The 16,117-nt window shown below is 37.7% G+C and overlaps 1 protein-coding gene across 1 annotated transcript in view; it reads left to right on the top strand.

Annotated features, from left to right (window-relative positions):
* The first annotated feature begins 1,828 nt into the window (after positions 1–1,828).
* The window catches only part of PPFIBP2 (PPFIA binding protein 2), a 97,616-nt gene continuing 83,327 nt past the window's right edge, over positions 1,829–16,117 (top strand). Inside the window, exon 1 of the mRNA XM_017824971.1 lies at positions 1,829–1,844. The gene's annotated coding sequence lies outside the window, so the exon portion shown is untranslated. The remainder of the gene's footprint in view (positions 1,845–16,117) is intronic.

Raw genomic sequence — 16,117 nt, 5'->3', positions numbered from 1 at the left:
TGAGGAAAAAAAAAAAGAGGTATGTGGGTCGTCTGGGTCGTCGCAGTGGGGAAATAAGATCGTTCAAAAGATATTCGGAAAAGAACAGCTGGAAGATGAAAGTGGCTGTTTTAAACTTTAGTGGGTGTTTTAGCAGTGCAGAGATAAGGGAGGTAGGAGTGTGAGGAGATGCCAAGGGATCTCCTCTTCCATCGGCCAGCACTCGTGTTATCGTGCTGCTATGATAAAAATACCTCCCCCTTAAACATTTGCAAGAAGGATAAGGAATTACACCCATTTGTGTATCATCAGTTGTTCAGTTTTGCATGGGGCAGAATAAGATGCTAAGTAACAATTTGGTATGTCAGTAACTGCACTGTACATAAGTGCAGTGCAACATGTGCTTTTGAAGATTTGCATGTACAGCACATTGTATTTCCACAGTCATCAAGGTCCTTTGCAATTTCAGATTTTTAATTTTAAGGTTTTGGCAGGAGGGGGTATACTGAGGAGCACTTTGCTTTTGTTTCTTGTTGTTTTGGGGTTTTTCAGACAGGAATATGTGACCAGGTGCATGAAGGACTTCATTCTGAAACTTGTATGAAAATGTGGAAAGAGTAGATGGGAGAGTAAAGAAAGCAGAATTTCAGCTTTCCAAGTTTATTGATTTTCTTTGCTTGTGTTCCTGATTTTTGCTTGGGTCTGCTGTATGAACTTGTCTAAAATCAATGAATCTTTATGCTTCCTTCTGTCTTCCTAATGGGGAAATGTTGGGAGTAGAACTAAGTGTACTAGGAGAGTAAAAGGACAAATTGGGACAAACCAAAGTAAATTTGTATTGGATTTAAATGATATGGATTTTCTGTCCACTTGCTCATAGTTCCAGCTGGGAGCAAGTATAAGGGCCTCTTGAACCTGAAGGAAACCCAGTGTCAATTAGAGCAGAGGTAGAACTCAACCTTAGCTTCATCTTGAGGACAAGTATAGCTTGGTACCAGAATGTGAGAAAAAAATAATATGTAAAAAAAATGCAATTTGTAATATATAAAATAATCTCAAGTCCCCAGTAACAAGACTTGAGCTGAGGGATAGTTCAAAACTAGTCTTACCACTGACTGCTGAGGTATCTGCTGTAGAGACATATGACACACCTGTAACAGTTTCAAACTAATCTTAGCATCACTTTAGAAAACTTAAATGCTTTATTTACCTAAGCCAGCTAGTAATCAAGTGTCTTGGCAAAACATATAGCAGTTTATCTGTCATTCATCTGGGACTCTGCCCTATGGAAGGCCCAAATTAAAGGGAGGGGGCAGAAACTTCTTAATCTGTGTGACTGAAGTGTGGTAGGAATTGGGCTGGGAGCATTGTTCCCTGATTCCATGTTCCCTTGCTGCTTTCGTCTGCTGTCCCAGAAAGTAGAGGAATTAGAGGAATGATGGCAGAGGGCACTGCTGCTACCATCTTGATTTCACTCCAGCAACCCTATCCATGTGAGGACTCTGCTATAAGCAGGGAGAACAGGAAGGAAATAGGAAAGAAATAAGATGAGATAATAAGCACTATCCTCCCCTCGCCCCTACTGTGTCTCATCTCACTTCATCTGTCTTCACATGGGACCAGCAGTGTGGACAAGTGATCAGGGTGGGTGTGTAGGTAAACAAAGGGAGAATATATTGATGTAGGAGCACTAGAGAAGTGCTTTCTGGGCTCTTGAATCAATTCTCCCAGTTTCCTGTCATGCCTGTTACACTGAATCTCTTGGTTTCTCTGGACTGACTGTTCAGGCTCTAAGGCAGCATAATGTGACCTCATGTGGAAGAGTGTGTTTGAATGGAGAGTGGGAAGAGAACAGATGGAAGAGAGTAAGTGGAGACCTTGAGAATCACCTCCCCTGAACACTTTGATAGGGTCAGCAAACAGGCAGGAATGGCAGGGGGACAATGTCCTCTGAGTGCAAAAGATGGGAAAACAGAACAGAAGTTACTGAGCCACCTGTTTGTTTTTCCATGTGCAGCCCTGCTTCTAGCCCTCGTTTACCTAACTTGTTTCCTGTTTGCCTCTTTCTAGTCTCTCTCTTCAAAACAAACAAACTCCCACAAAACCTTATAAAGCACTTACACACTGCTTTCACTCTTATTAGGCTACTCAGAGGCAGACCAGAAACTTAGCTCATTTTCCCCACAGCTAAAGATTTGTTTGAGCTCAAACAGCCTTGACCTGGTAAGATTAGCAAAAGATTACCTCATGTAGGTAAAACAGAGCCTCAGTGGGGCTTTGCTTACTAGCAAAAAATCCACCGTCCTCCAGTTCCCCTTCCCCCCAAAAAGATACTTACAGGAATAGGATGAAACCATCTCCTTGCTTTAGAAGTCTATAATATGATGATTTAGTGTTTATCAAAGCAGAGAATTATGGATAAGGAAATGTGTTTTGTGATAATGATCACTCAGTATAGGTGCAAACATGTCAGCATTGAACAAGCTGTACAAAGAAAGGCTTTTCTGTGTTTTCCAGAAATATCCAGTAGTGTAGAAATAGTAATACAACAGATGCCATCGTTTAGGGCAGTAGACTAGAACCTTCAGAAGTCACTTTTCTGTCAGTCAAGTGGCATCATTCAGTCTTTGGAGATGTTCATTGTCTATTTGCCACCTCATCGTCAGAGATCTTTTCAACTTCTTAAGGTATGATCTTGAAATTTTCCTAAGTTGCTGAATAAAGTTTAGCAGCAATGGCTGCCCCTGGAGGCACACTTGATCACTTACCAGACTTCAGTTCGTGGCTATGAAATAACTTTGCTTCAGTAACTTGACTCAAACTAAGAAAGTTTGAGCCATGAATTATTTTAAGTTCTCTAAATTTTCCCCAGTTTGCTTTTGTCTGTTCAGTGCCATCAACTCACCTGCTACTCTGTAGATATGAAGAAACTGAGACTCCCACCCTTGGACAATCTCTCCTTTATCTTTGTCTAAGCACCAGCTCTGAGGTGATAACATGTCTTTGATGAACTGTGACAGCTTGAATTTCTTCCTGTCACACCTTTACAGTTTTTACATAGCTCTCTTCTAAATAGATGCACATTAAGCAACAAAATAAAGGTGCTTTTTATTTATTTTTTTTTTAGCTAGATGCCTCTGCCTATAAGTTTTAGCATGATGTTTTTATTTCAAGTCTCTGTGACCTTCAACATTACTTTTGTTTCCTTGCATCTTCATGTGTTTATTTGCTATAAAACCATTTCCCAATAGCTCTTATTTGGCAATTCATCGATGTAGACAACAAAGTTAAGTTACAAAGATAATTTCTTTCTGAAATAAATATAAAAAGTAAACCCTGATGGCACTGTTGCCAGTTTAGGTCAATTTGTGTTTATACTGTGCAGCTACCAAGTTACAGTGTAGGCATTTAAAGGACTGTAAGCACGACCTGGATTTTAAACTCTAATTTGATAACCTGTAAAGCAAGATTTTTATGAATATTTTGTAGCTTACTAGTATTTCTGGAAGACCTGTGACCCAGAGTTGCTGAGGGCAAAAAGCTGTATATTTTCATACTGATCAAAAAGGAAAATTTATCTTCGCATCCATAAGACAGGACATTATTTCTCTGTCAGATTACCACCAAACAAATGGGTAACCATTAGTGGCTTTCTCAACTTTGTGTGTATGTGATGCATAAAATATAATCTTATATTTATTTCATGTCCACATAAAAATGTGTGTTTATCCGTTTAGCTGAGTTTTCCGGGTAAAGCCTGAAGTAACTGAATATAAAAGTTGAGAACTGAATACAGGGAAGACCAGAGCATTTTTTAGAGGGGGGAAAAAGATAAGAAAGCTGATGGTGACCAGATAGTATGTGGCAGACAGCATTCCTTGAATGCTAAAAGATGTATCTGACTTCCAGAAGGTTGCAATGGCAGAGAGTGAAGTGGTGATTGTATGGGAAGTCTTTTGCGTATCACCAAAGAACATGGTACTAAGTTGATGATGGTTTCCTGAAGCAGATATGAATTTGGAGAGAACAGATCAGCAGGCCTGATTGTCCTTCAGCAAAATCTTGAATTAAAGTCAAGGGGTGAAATAAGGCTGGATGACCAAAGTCAGTTCACACTGATGGAAGACAAAGGTCCAAAGCCTGCCTCTGCTGACTGTGCATCTTGTTTTCATTAGAGCAACATAACAGGAATGAATATTCATAGAGAATGATTCACTTGTTGGTTAGGTCCTCATACTCTTTAAGATCAACAGATTGTGTGCCAGTTAAAGTAATTACTAAAGATAAATCTAAGCTGTTGCATTCTAATCTGGATTTCCAGCACTTACAGTATGGGAACTGCTGTTTTCCTTTATCATCTTCTGGAAACAGGTTTGGTTGGTCTCCCCATTCAGAGGTGACTTAGCTGGGGATTGCCTTCTTATTTCTGTCTCTACTGCTCATAGAAAAAAGTAATTTTGTTTCCAGTTTGCCCTATTTTCGACCCAAAGTTTATTTCAGAAGTCTTAGTTGGACAGGGGAACATATTCAAGTGTCTCTTGAATATAGTGAATCATATTTTTATTCCACAGTACAGTGCAGATGGAAGCATCTGCTTTAATAACACACAATCAGAACATCTTATTCTAATGGCATTGCAGTAAGATTTATGAATGTGTTTCTGTGATGGCGATAAACTAATGCACATAATCCAGTCAGCTCTTAAACAGAAGTATTCTGATGTTTCACTGCAGAGGAAAAAAATTCCCTAGCAATGACCTTGAGGAAGAAAATCTGATATTTTAGATAGGAAACAAGCACAAACCATCCCAGGGAGCAAAGTTTTTGCCTTTTTCCTGGTGTTTGCTGTTTGCAGTATTAGACGGGGAATGTATTAAGATCTTCTTGCACAAGACTTTTTCATATTTTACTTACAATGTTCTATCATTCTGTAGCTCATATGAAATTTCTGTTAGATCATCTTTGGTGTCAGTGCCTTGGTGACATTCTGGCCAATGTTAACCCGAGAATGGTATGGTGATCTCCTAGGAATGGCAGTAGATGATCTAAAGACATGCCTTCCAACCTCTACTATTCTGTGACTCAATTATTCTGTGATAACATTCCCTTCATAAAAAACTGTTTCAAATAGGTTTAAGTGCAGGCCTCTTACCTAATGTTTAGTATTAATTCCATTCCTTTCTTTCTTATGGAAAACCTCTTTTTTCAATTTTTTATGCCCAAGGTAAGGTATGAAGTTGTGCTTTGGTTTATTTGTGACTGTAACCTCCTATGTACTTTGCAATGAGGGTACAAGTGCTGTAAACTCTTTTGCAATGCATCCTTGAATAACTGTTTCAAGAATGCAAGAAGAACAAATCTTAAAATTTGGAGGTTACTTACATGGACCAGAAACACAGACTGGTTGTAGAATAGAAATGAAAGTAGGATATCTGATTCTCTTAAAAATGTACTCATTACATCTGAAAAAAAGTCAAAATTAGTGAGTATTTTCTTTTCTTGAGAGTAGTCTTCTGTAACTAAAAGTGTATGTACAAAATACTTTAGTGTTAGTACAGATAATACTAACCTGGAAATCTCAGTCATAAACATCGTAAATGATTAGTTAACTATTTCTTGAATTAAAATGTTCTTCAATTTAGAAAGCCGAATGAATCCAAAGTAGTAATTTTACCTGAAAGTCCGAAGTGCAGTTTGTAGTCTGATCTAGCAAACTTCACATGTACAAAAGCAAAATCATATTAGAAACTTTTGTTATTAGAAGAAAGGAGAGTTGTTAAAAAAAGCTTTTGTGCAAGAAAAAGATCTGTTCTGGCCTGCTTTTGCAGAGCATACAGTCGTGTTGTGAAAAATACTTAATAACCCACAGTAGTTACTCAACCATACTTTGTCCAGTGCGTGCAACATTTCATAATAGTTGTAAATTAGGCTAAGGATTAAGAAACTGTTTCAAGAATTGTGGTCCAAATCTCTTTTGCTTTGATTGCCTTCTCCATTTTAATTGGGAAATTTGGTAGACTCTTCAGTTTCCTTTGTAGATTGTGAAGTGCAGCTGGTTCTCATTTCACATAAACCACTGGCTGAAGAGGGACTTCAGAAGACTGCATTTTTGTATATTTTTTTTTAACATGGGGAGAGGAGTTTGTGTTCAGAGTAAATGATTTGTTACAAAAGTTATAAATACTCCAGAGTGAATTTAGCTTGGATTCACCAGTCATTTGTAGTTTTTCTTTAATCAGAGCTGCTGATTATCCAGGACTAATTGCGAATGGGACTAGCAGCTGCTCATTTCCTTTGGAAACCCAGATTTGGGTACTTAGAAGAAGAGCTTCCAAATTAGTTGAGACCGATAAAAGTGCCACGCTAGGCAGCTTGCCGAGTTTGCCAGGCAGTATGCTCATAAATATAATTTTACTGTAAATGTGTTTTATTTGCTTTCCTTACCTAACAGAGTAAACAGTAGTGTTTGCAGCACAGTACAGTCATGAAGCAGAACAATCCCTTATCAGTAAGGACTAATAGAGAAGGAGAAATTTCTTCGTGACAGAACGGTCTTTTAGTGTTTGTCAATATGGCCATATTTTTCTTTTCAAGTAGGAAAACACTGGATATTTATTATTTTGGAGTTAATAAAACTGTCTTGTGTATTTCCACTTGGAGTTTTTGAAAACCACTGAAACACAGGGGACTAAATCTTGTATTTAATAAGTAGCAAATCAAATTTTCCTTACAAATTTAGTATGAAAATATAAAGAGGTCATGATTACTGGTATGGAAGCAGATTTTAGTCCATTTTCTGGAAAATTAAATAAACTAAAAAACCTGATAATAAATTCTGAGGAGAAAATTAACTTCCTGCAATGGATGGTAAGTTGGATAGTTTAGTCTTTTTTTCTAATTTTTTTTTTTTTAATTTTGATTTTGATGCAATGTCACTTGGCCCCAAATGGCAAGAAACTTGTGAGATACTTTTCATCCAGACAAATCAGCTGGTAGCTGTTAGGGATTAAAGGACTTTGCAAGTCATTAGCCTGAAATAATTCCATGTTGTGATTGTTATAATAAAAAGGTCCAATAAAAGCATTGTTATCAAACAGTAAAATATGTGATTAAGTTACCTCAGGAAACTCCATAGGTTTATTCAGAATCAGACCAAATATGAGTAGTAAGACTTTCAAACAGTTGAAAGGCTCAGTTGCTCTGAGTCTTAACATGAAATACTCTGAAGTAAAACAGGATGTGTGAAAGCCTGACACTCAGTATGCCCTCAGGTGTCATTGCTGGTTTTGACAGTGTGTTTTACAACTTCTGGCCTTGCTATAATGACATTTGGGCCCCTTAAAGTAATATAAGAATTCTATCTCAGTACAAAGGTGCATTTATTTCAGAGCCAGTAAAAATCTGACTAACTTTATAACAATATACTGCTTCAGGTGCTTCTATACTGTAGCACTTGCTGTAACAATTGCAATTTTTCTTTTTATTTCAATAATATGAAAGAGTTTTACTTTGGACTGGAAGTAACACATAGTAGCACCAATTTTAGGCTACAGTTTTATTTTTTGGCAAATACTTTTGGCTCATTGCTTGTGTTCAAGTAGTCAAAATACTTGTCTAGAAAGGAATCTAAAGAAATCCTATGTATGTTCATTATGATAGCTTAGCTTTTCCTTTTTTCAAGCCATAATGGGAATTCACTATTAAAAGAAACAAAAGGGATCCTTTATATATACCCCAGTGATGAATTATGCTGACAGCATCCTGAACTTCAGATGTAAATATGTATATAAAAACTAGAAGATTACTGAGGTTATGAATAAGTCTGTTTCTGGGTTCAGTTCTTGCATTCAGTTCGTGTCGAGAAAGGCATTTTTTAATTTGGAAAACTTCCAAAAGCTTTCTGCATCAAGTGTCCTAGCAAAACTGTAAGCTAAACTGATTGAACTGGAATATAGTAGCTTTAGAGACTCATATGGGGAACCAGTTTTACTGAGCAATTAGTCTCTATCTGGAAATTACACATAATTTTAAAGTTTTGCAAATTCAAATAGGCATTAAGAGGTGTGGAACTGTGGCTGTGATTTTTTTCTTATCTCTTTCCCAGTCCTTCATATCATGTATAATTTATAAGGAAAAATATATATATGTTGATTTTGCTTACCCTTGATAACATGATTTGACATGGAAACTTACTCATTTTACATTTTTATAGAACTGATAATAAATGCCTCGAAATGGTTGGCAGAAACGGCATGATGGGCTCTGTGGGTGGTAAGAACTTGAGAACACCTGCCATGGTTGGTACTAAAAGGTGCTATATATAACAGTAGAGTTTGAGGATCTCTTTTGCATCCTTTGCCATTGGAAGCAGCGTGCTGAGCCCTTCAGAACTCTTTTGTATGAAAAGTTTTTACCAGATACTCAAAACTGGGTGTACAATTACCTTATTTTTTTTTAATGACCATCTTATTACCTAACTTACTTGTTTCAGTTGTGGTGATGGAACCAAAACAATAACAGTGCACATAGATGAATGTGAAATAAAAAAACTGAGCCCTTGAGTGGGTTTTCAGTGAGGTGATTCTGTTTAAGATCCTTTGCTAGGTAAACATGTGTTTCAGTGAGCAAATACAGCTCCTCTATAGAATAGGTCGTTGAGGAGACCTATATATCTTGTCACACATTCATTGTGGGCTGCATTCATTGTGTGTTCCCTCTAAAGTCAGCTTCTGGTTTCAGTGCATGCTTGATCTGTCTCTAGGCATCTTGGTATTCATTTTTCTTCTAGGATCCACTGGAAGAACAAGGATGAAGGATGTTGAATTATTCTTGCCACCTGTAACAATGTTTCTTCAGCTGGGAGATATTACAAGTTTCTCTCACTTATTGGAATCTTAAAAGTATTAAATGTTGCTCTTGGATATCGAGTTACTGTTCTGTCTGTCTTGCAGCATTACCTCTCTGTATAATGCTTTTTTAAAAAGTTATAAAATTATGTAACTCCACTAACTATGGAAAGTAAGTATGGGAGGAGACTATATCATCCTCTGATTTAGAATTCGGCTGTGGCACAGTATTTGGTACAGCTACTTCCTTAGTGTTGGCTAGTTCTGCAAGTAGTTCTGAATAATGGAGGAGCAAAATCAATAAGATATATCATTTTAGGTCAGGTTTTAACTTGACATGAAGAATTGTTGCCTTTTGGTTATGATGTCCAGATGTTAAAAGATAAATTATTCATCAGTAGAATTGTCTTGTTAAAATTTAGGGCTTGACATGGTTCAGTGATCTCAGGCCTAGGGGTCTGAGCTTGGGAAGAAGGACGTACTACTGACAGCGGACACAAAAAAATACAGACTTTACAAGCCACAAAGACTTTCATCAGAATTCCCAAGATAAGGAAGAAACTTATAAAGCCAACCCAGCAATTGTGCTGAAATCAGCTCCAGCTGGGTAAAAGGTAATTTTGGCAGGGAGGGATCACGACCACCAGTTCACAGACCATGACCCAAGAAACCCAGTGACTCAAAAGAAGAGAAGGACTGAGAATGTGGACTAATTAGCATAAGAAGTGATGGAATCATTAACCAATAGAAGATAGAATCCTAATTATTAAGAGAACTAGGTAACTTGTAGCCCATGAACATTAATGCCTCTGATGTATGAATAGTGAAAAGTTTTGGTACTCGTGCTGGCTTTGTGGATTTGCCACCCAACACCTCATTCTGCACAGAATTGTGAATAAATCAGATGTCTCAACTCTGTGTGTAGATTGGCCTCTTGCACACCCTGTGAAAGAACCTATTTTGGCACAACAGTTATACCTATTCCTTAGGCAGAGAAAGAGGAAAACCTTGAAGATGGCCTTTTAGAAAGACATTTTCATTAATCTTCAGAAAGCAATCAATATAAGAATGTTTTGTTTATAAGCCTATGTGTTAAAGTGACACAGCTGTTAACATTTATATTTTCATTGATATGTTGAGTAATGCAGGATACGGTGCTTTCACAGTGATCCACTTGTTGTTCCTACTTTAATGCTTTTAATCCAAGCAGATTGAATTTTGTTGAATTTGCTGTTTCTAGAAGAAGTATATTTTTCTTTTCTTTGTTTCCCACAGACACTTTCCTCAAAATAGCTACTGAAGCCTCCAGTTTATACAGAAGTACTTGATATTGTCAGTTCCTGTTAGTATAAATTCAGCATATTTGTATTCACAGATGCAGGGTGGGTAATATTAAACCAGTCTAGTGATGTTTCCAGTTATTTATAAATTGCTGCACAGAATGTTTCAAAGAGGGAAAAATACTAATATAAAAATATACTTTACAAAGTCAAAAAGTTGTCTTTATAGTATTCATTTTTAAGCCTTACAGCTGAAGCTGAGTTTAGCCTTCACATCGTATTTGTGAAGCTGATACAAATTCAGGACTGAGCTTTATAATCTGAGTAACCCAAGAGCAGACCATTTCATAATAAGAAATAATTACAAGAAATGTCTCTCTTCATCGTGTCTAGGTGGAATTGTTTCTCTGTGCAGTCTAACCCAGAATGCAGTTTTGTGGCTTTGTTTGTCTTTTTTTTTGTAATGTCATAGCATTCACTGAAAAATTATAGAAAAATTATTTGAAGAGAAATCAAATAAATCTTCAACACCTGTGAAACATCGTAGTTCCTATCCAGTCTGTGTTTCATAAAGTCTCGGGCTTACTGATTATTGGAAGAGAGCAGGAGACTGATCACTGTGTAGCTTGTGTTGCACTGAACATCACTGGAGACAAAGCACTAGGCCAGACAGGCTTTTGGTCTGAACGAGCGTGACTGTTCTCATGGTGTCGTAAGAGTTCCAAAAATACAGAGCTGTTTCTGCCTCTGAGTCATATGAAGTTGATGGATACCTGTCTTGATTACATTGCAGGCAATAATAAATGAGAGGTCGAGGCACTAGGACCAAGGACAGCATGGGCTCTGTAGACTATGCCAGTTGGCTGAGGAGTGTTTGCTCTTTGTTGGCAAAGCAGCTGGTTTATACAGTGATCCTCTGTGTACATCAAGGAACTGAAGAAACGGAGAAGATTTGAAAATTGGACCTCCTTGCATTTCTTTGAGATATCAGATCTTCTGGCCCTACGTTGGCACTGGCTTCCTTCAGTGAAGCATCCTGCCTTTTCAGGCTAATATTCCAAAGGGTACTTGCAGAATTTAGTGCAAAATCTCTGTTTCAGAGAGCTTATGTACACTTCTGTATCCCTAGTGGGATTTATACACATGTACTTAGATTAATAAACTAAGTTAGTAGTAGTGCTTGTTCTGCTGAGTTGGTTCTGAATCATAGAAGTTGGAAGGGACCTCAAAAATAATCTAGTTCCAGCTCCCTGCCAGGGTCAGGGACACCTTTCACTAGACCAGGTTGCTCAGAGCCCTATCCATCCTGGCCTTGAACTCTTCCAGGATTGGGACATCCGCTACTTCTCTGGGCAATCCATTCCAGCGCCTCACCACCCTCACAGTAAAGAATTTCTTCCTAGTATCTAATCTAAACCTACTGTCTTTCAGTCTGAATCCATTCCCCCCTGTCCTGTCACTACATGCCCTTGTAAAATGTCTCTCTCCATCTTCCTTGTCGGCTCCCTTCATGTACTGGAAGGCTGCAATTAGGTCTCCCCAAAGCTTCTCTTTCCCAGGCTGACCAACCCCAATTCTCTCAGCCTTTCCTCATAGGAGAGGTTCTTCTTCCCTCTAATCAACTTATTTCCATTTACACAACTTACTGAAACGCACAAAGCCAAACGAAAATTGGACAGTAGGATTTTCCATAAGGAACTGACCTGATCCAGTTGTCCTGGCCAGGATGAAAAGACTTTGTCTCAGAGAGTTTTGAAAATAGCCCAAGAACTCTTTATGAACCATAAGAAATATTATTCCTAATTCTCAAGGTTTAAAGAGTGTTCTTTCTGGCAGTATAGTTTGTCTAATTTTTTATGAGTTTGACAGAGGATAGCTTTGAAAACTTTTGCTAATCATTTATATCTGATGTCTCTCAATTTCTGTGAAGGGGTTTGTCCTCTGCTTTACTCCAGGGCAAAGAGTTCATTTGTGCATGAATTGTGTGTTTACTTTTATTATAACTTCTCACCTTTCAATTTACTAGAGCATGAATTTACTTTCATGGGGTGAGGGTGGGGGGAAGGTGTGCTGCGTGCAGCTTCCCAGGCATTGGATCTGGAGTTAAGTAACTTCAAAGATCTAGTTGAAATGTTGACCTTCATGGAAGAAAATTTGAAGCTGTGACCTTGAGGCTGGTGAATACCTGAGATTGGAAGAAAAAGAAATAAACATAGTTTATTTTAAATGTCAGAATTTTGAGGATCTAACTCTTCCTAATTCTAAAACTCCTAGAACTAAATGCGAACTGTAATACAAAATCTGACTTTTGTTTACCATTCATGTTTGTGTTTATTTTAAGAGCAGAAATGTTCATATTTTGGTTCAGAAACTTTCCTCTCATGTATTTTACCAGGTAGTGCTTTGTTCAGCTGAAGTTTAAATCCAAAATATATATTCATTGTGGGTTTGGGGTTTTTTTTTTAATTTTAACTAGTTAGCGGTTGGAACTAGTTAGATGGGTACTGAACTAAAATAATTAGGGTATTTTTTCACCTAATACAGTAACAAATAATGAATGAAGATTTGCAAAGTTGGAAGCTGTAACATTTTCCTTTATATCATGTACAACAGAGAAAACTTAAAATATCCGATAATTTAAAATTAAATTAAGAAGGACTTTATTAAGCTTTTATGAACAGTGCTTAAAACAACACTGAAGGAATGAAGAGTTTTCAGTTCCTAGAACTGTTACAGAGAGGAGCTGAAGGAAGCTCACTTTGCACATGCCATTCTGTCAGCGTCAGCTTTTATATGTAAGGATGAGACTTTGTACAAACATGAGTAATGAAATTTGGGTATGGTACCAATAGTAACTGTAACTCAATATCCATGAGTCCTGTGGAGGAGCTGCTGTGAGGTCATTTGTGTTCTTACAGCATCATAAAGTATCAGTCAGATTTAGCATTTTTTAAAGGGTGCTTTCTCTTTTCCTTCTCCCAAATTTCAGACTTAAGCAAACTTAATGGGTTTATTTTTAGAAAGAAATGCTCAGTTTTGCCTTTGGTACTTCATAGTGCAGTAAATTTAACTACATTCAGTTCCCTTTGTATCTTAAATTGAATTATTTAGCATAATATGTTTAAAAGCATCATAGTTCTTAATGCTTGTCAGTCTAACTTTTATCAGTAGCACACAAAGGTGGTGGTTTTACAGTGCCAGGATAATACCCAGCTGCCTGTATAAGCCAGTTTAGCTTATTAAGTTAGCTGGTTTTCATCATGGAGGTATTGCACTGTGCTTCACCTAAGGATGTCCCAGCAATATACTGACCAGAGTTTAGCAGTTCTACCTGAAATAGTTCAGCATCAGGTCTTTGTTCAACTTTGGCTTATCTGTATTTCTCTATAAAACTTTCCCCTCTGCCTCAGTGTGGACACTTCATGCTTTCTTGCTGAAAGTAAAAATAGTCTTGTTTTTACTTATTACATAATGGGTAATCAGTGAAAGAATTTTTTTACCCTTCTGCCTATTCCATTGAAGCATATGAGGAAATAGAGCAAGTAGTGCCTGTAATAAGAAATAAAATGAATTTGAGCCATAATCAGAGAATTATGGAATGGTTGGGATTGGAAGTGATGTTAAAGATCATCTAATTCCAACCCCCCCTACTATGGGCAGGGACACCTTCCACTAGAACAAGTCCCATCCAGCTTGGCCTTGAACACTTCCAGGGATGGGGCATCCACAGCATCTCTGGGCAACCTGCTCCAGTGCCACACCACCCTCACAATTAAAGAATTTCTTCCTAATATCTAATCTAAACCCACTCTTCTTCCGATTAAGGCCATTACCCCTTGTCCTTTCATTACATGCCTTTGCAAAAAGTCCCTCTCCAGCTCTTTTGTAGCCCCTTTAAGTACTGGAAGGCTGCTGGAAGGTGTCCCTGAAGCCTTTTCTTCTCCAGGCTGAACAGCTCCAACTCTCTCAGCCTGTCAGATAAATAGGATTTGTGGCTGGGTAGCCCTGGAGCATCCTGTATAAGCAGTGTTCCTTAGGCGGTCATTCTAGTGATCATCAGGAATTCTTCTGCTCCCAGCAGCTGTGTGTGGTTATTTAGGACTAAGGATTATCTTAATTAGAGAGTTATGGCAGGTTCTAAAAGGCCAGGATGCAAATATGCATTTATAACTTTTGTAGTTGACGGTGTCCTGAGTCCTGGGAGACATGAATCAGCAGTTGTGCTCCTGTGAGGTGTCTGGATACAACAGAGCATGTGGCTGGGGGAGAAGCAAGGTGGGAAACAGCGAGGGTGGAAATTGTGCACATTTCTTCCTTCCAGGGCAGGAGTCGTCTTGCAGCTGAAGAAGAGCATGGGGGACTTCTGAAGCTTACCCAAGGCACTCGTTATTTCATTATGCCATTAAGTACAAAGCAGTGTAATACTTGAATTTGAGTATTTAAACAGTTTACAAACATGTATTTATTCATCCCAGGGAAAAAAACGGTGGTGGTAGTTAATTATTAGCTGTTTCTGCTAAACGTCGGAGGAATTTGTAGGCCACAGACAAGATCCAAAGATCTGGATTTCTGGAGTTCTTGTCAAAAACCACACCCTTCTCCATAACTGATAGCATTGGCAACCTCATTTTTTTAGGAGCAACCTTGGGAAAACATCTGAGTTGCCTAAATGTCAACATTCTTACCTCTGCTGGTAAGAATGCTGGTTCAAGCCAGCCATGAAAGATTCAAATTTAATTAAAGCTTTTCATAATTCGGAAGAACATCTTGTTCATAGTGAATACGTCTGTTAAATATTATGTTCTTTTTGGACGCAGTAACCTGTAGTTTTACATGCAGAATGTAGGTTAAGAAATTTGCAAGGGATATTGACTCTAAGCACAATAGTTCTGCCAGAGCTTTTTCATTTTATTTGAAATGCAAATCTCAGACTGGGACTTATAGGGTAAAACTAGCTTAGCAAAATAAATTTAAGAGATTCAGACCAGTTTGCTCTGTCTGCACTTCCTGGAAGATCTCATTACTTTGGTAATTATAACAAACAGGGTTGCAATATCTCTGTGGGCTGGGCTCTAAATTAGTATGAGCGTGTGGCTTAGAAGGGTCGGTAATAATTTAGACTTATGTCTGCTTAATAGTAAAACTTTGGCTATTAATAGCAAGGAATTTTTACTGATCAGGCAAAAAAGTAAATTCTTTTCTTCTTAGGGACCTCAAAAGGTGAGTAGATTGGTTCTTGTATTTTGCTGGCATATAAATTAATCTAATAAGTCCTGAAGGTTAGAATTTGCTAATATTAAAGCTTGTACTATATTATTAGGGATAGTTTTTGTTCAGTCCTTATCAAAGCTGAAAAAACCTTTTTTTTCCCAAATATATGTATATTTTTACATAGTTAAGTAAGTCTACGTGTTCTGCATCTGTTGATGTCATTCAGGAAAACTGTAAAAGGAACTGTGATTAAAATACCAGCAAATAGATGGATCCTGTTTGAGGGATTGATACAGGTGTCTTATTATTTAATAGTGTTAGAAAAAGAATCCACAATTGCAGGTATTTGTATAGAACTAGATGAGAAATGGTAACTGAAAACACGGGAGATCTAATGAGCTGTTTTCACAATATTGCTCAGAACAGTCCAGCTGTAAGAAGGGAGTGTCTGGGAAAGTAAGACTTGCCTGAAGCACAAGCAACAGGTCTGTCTAGAAAAAGATGTCAAGCAAGTAATATTACATTATCGCTATGGAGCAAAGAACATTGCTTTTATTAATAAATCGTTGTTTGGTAAGCAGGTTTTACTTTAGCTTAGTGCAGTTAAGCAGCAAATACACTGTGGGTGCAGGTGAGAAAACAGGCTGAGTGTGGAGGCTGGGAGGAGATAGAAGACTTACTTTTGGTGGTGTTTTTCAGCAAAACTTCCTGGATTTTGCCAAGGTCTTGATGGAAGGTTTTTCTATAAGTAAATTTTCAGGTTTGTGATGGAGTGTATCAGCATTTTCTGTACCTTTGTCA

The sequence above is a fragment of the Lepidothrix coronata genome, unplaced genomic scaffold, assembly GCF_001604755.1.
Source record: "Lepidothrix coronata isolate B3197 unplaced genomic scaffold, Lepidothrix_coronata-1.0 Scaffold115, whole genome shotgun sequence".
In the NCBI taxonomy this organism is placed as follows: Eukaryota; Metazoa; Chordata; class Aves; order Passeriformes; family Pipridae; genus Lepidothrix; species Lepidothrix coronata.
The sequence above is the reverse complement of the archived record's forward strand: the minus strand, read 5'-3'. Positions and strand labels throughout refer to the sequence as shown.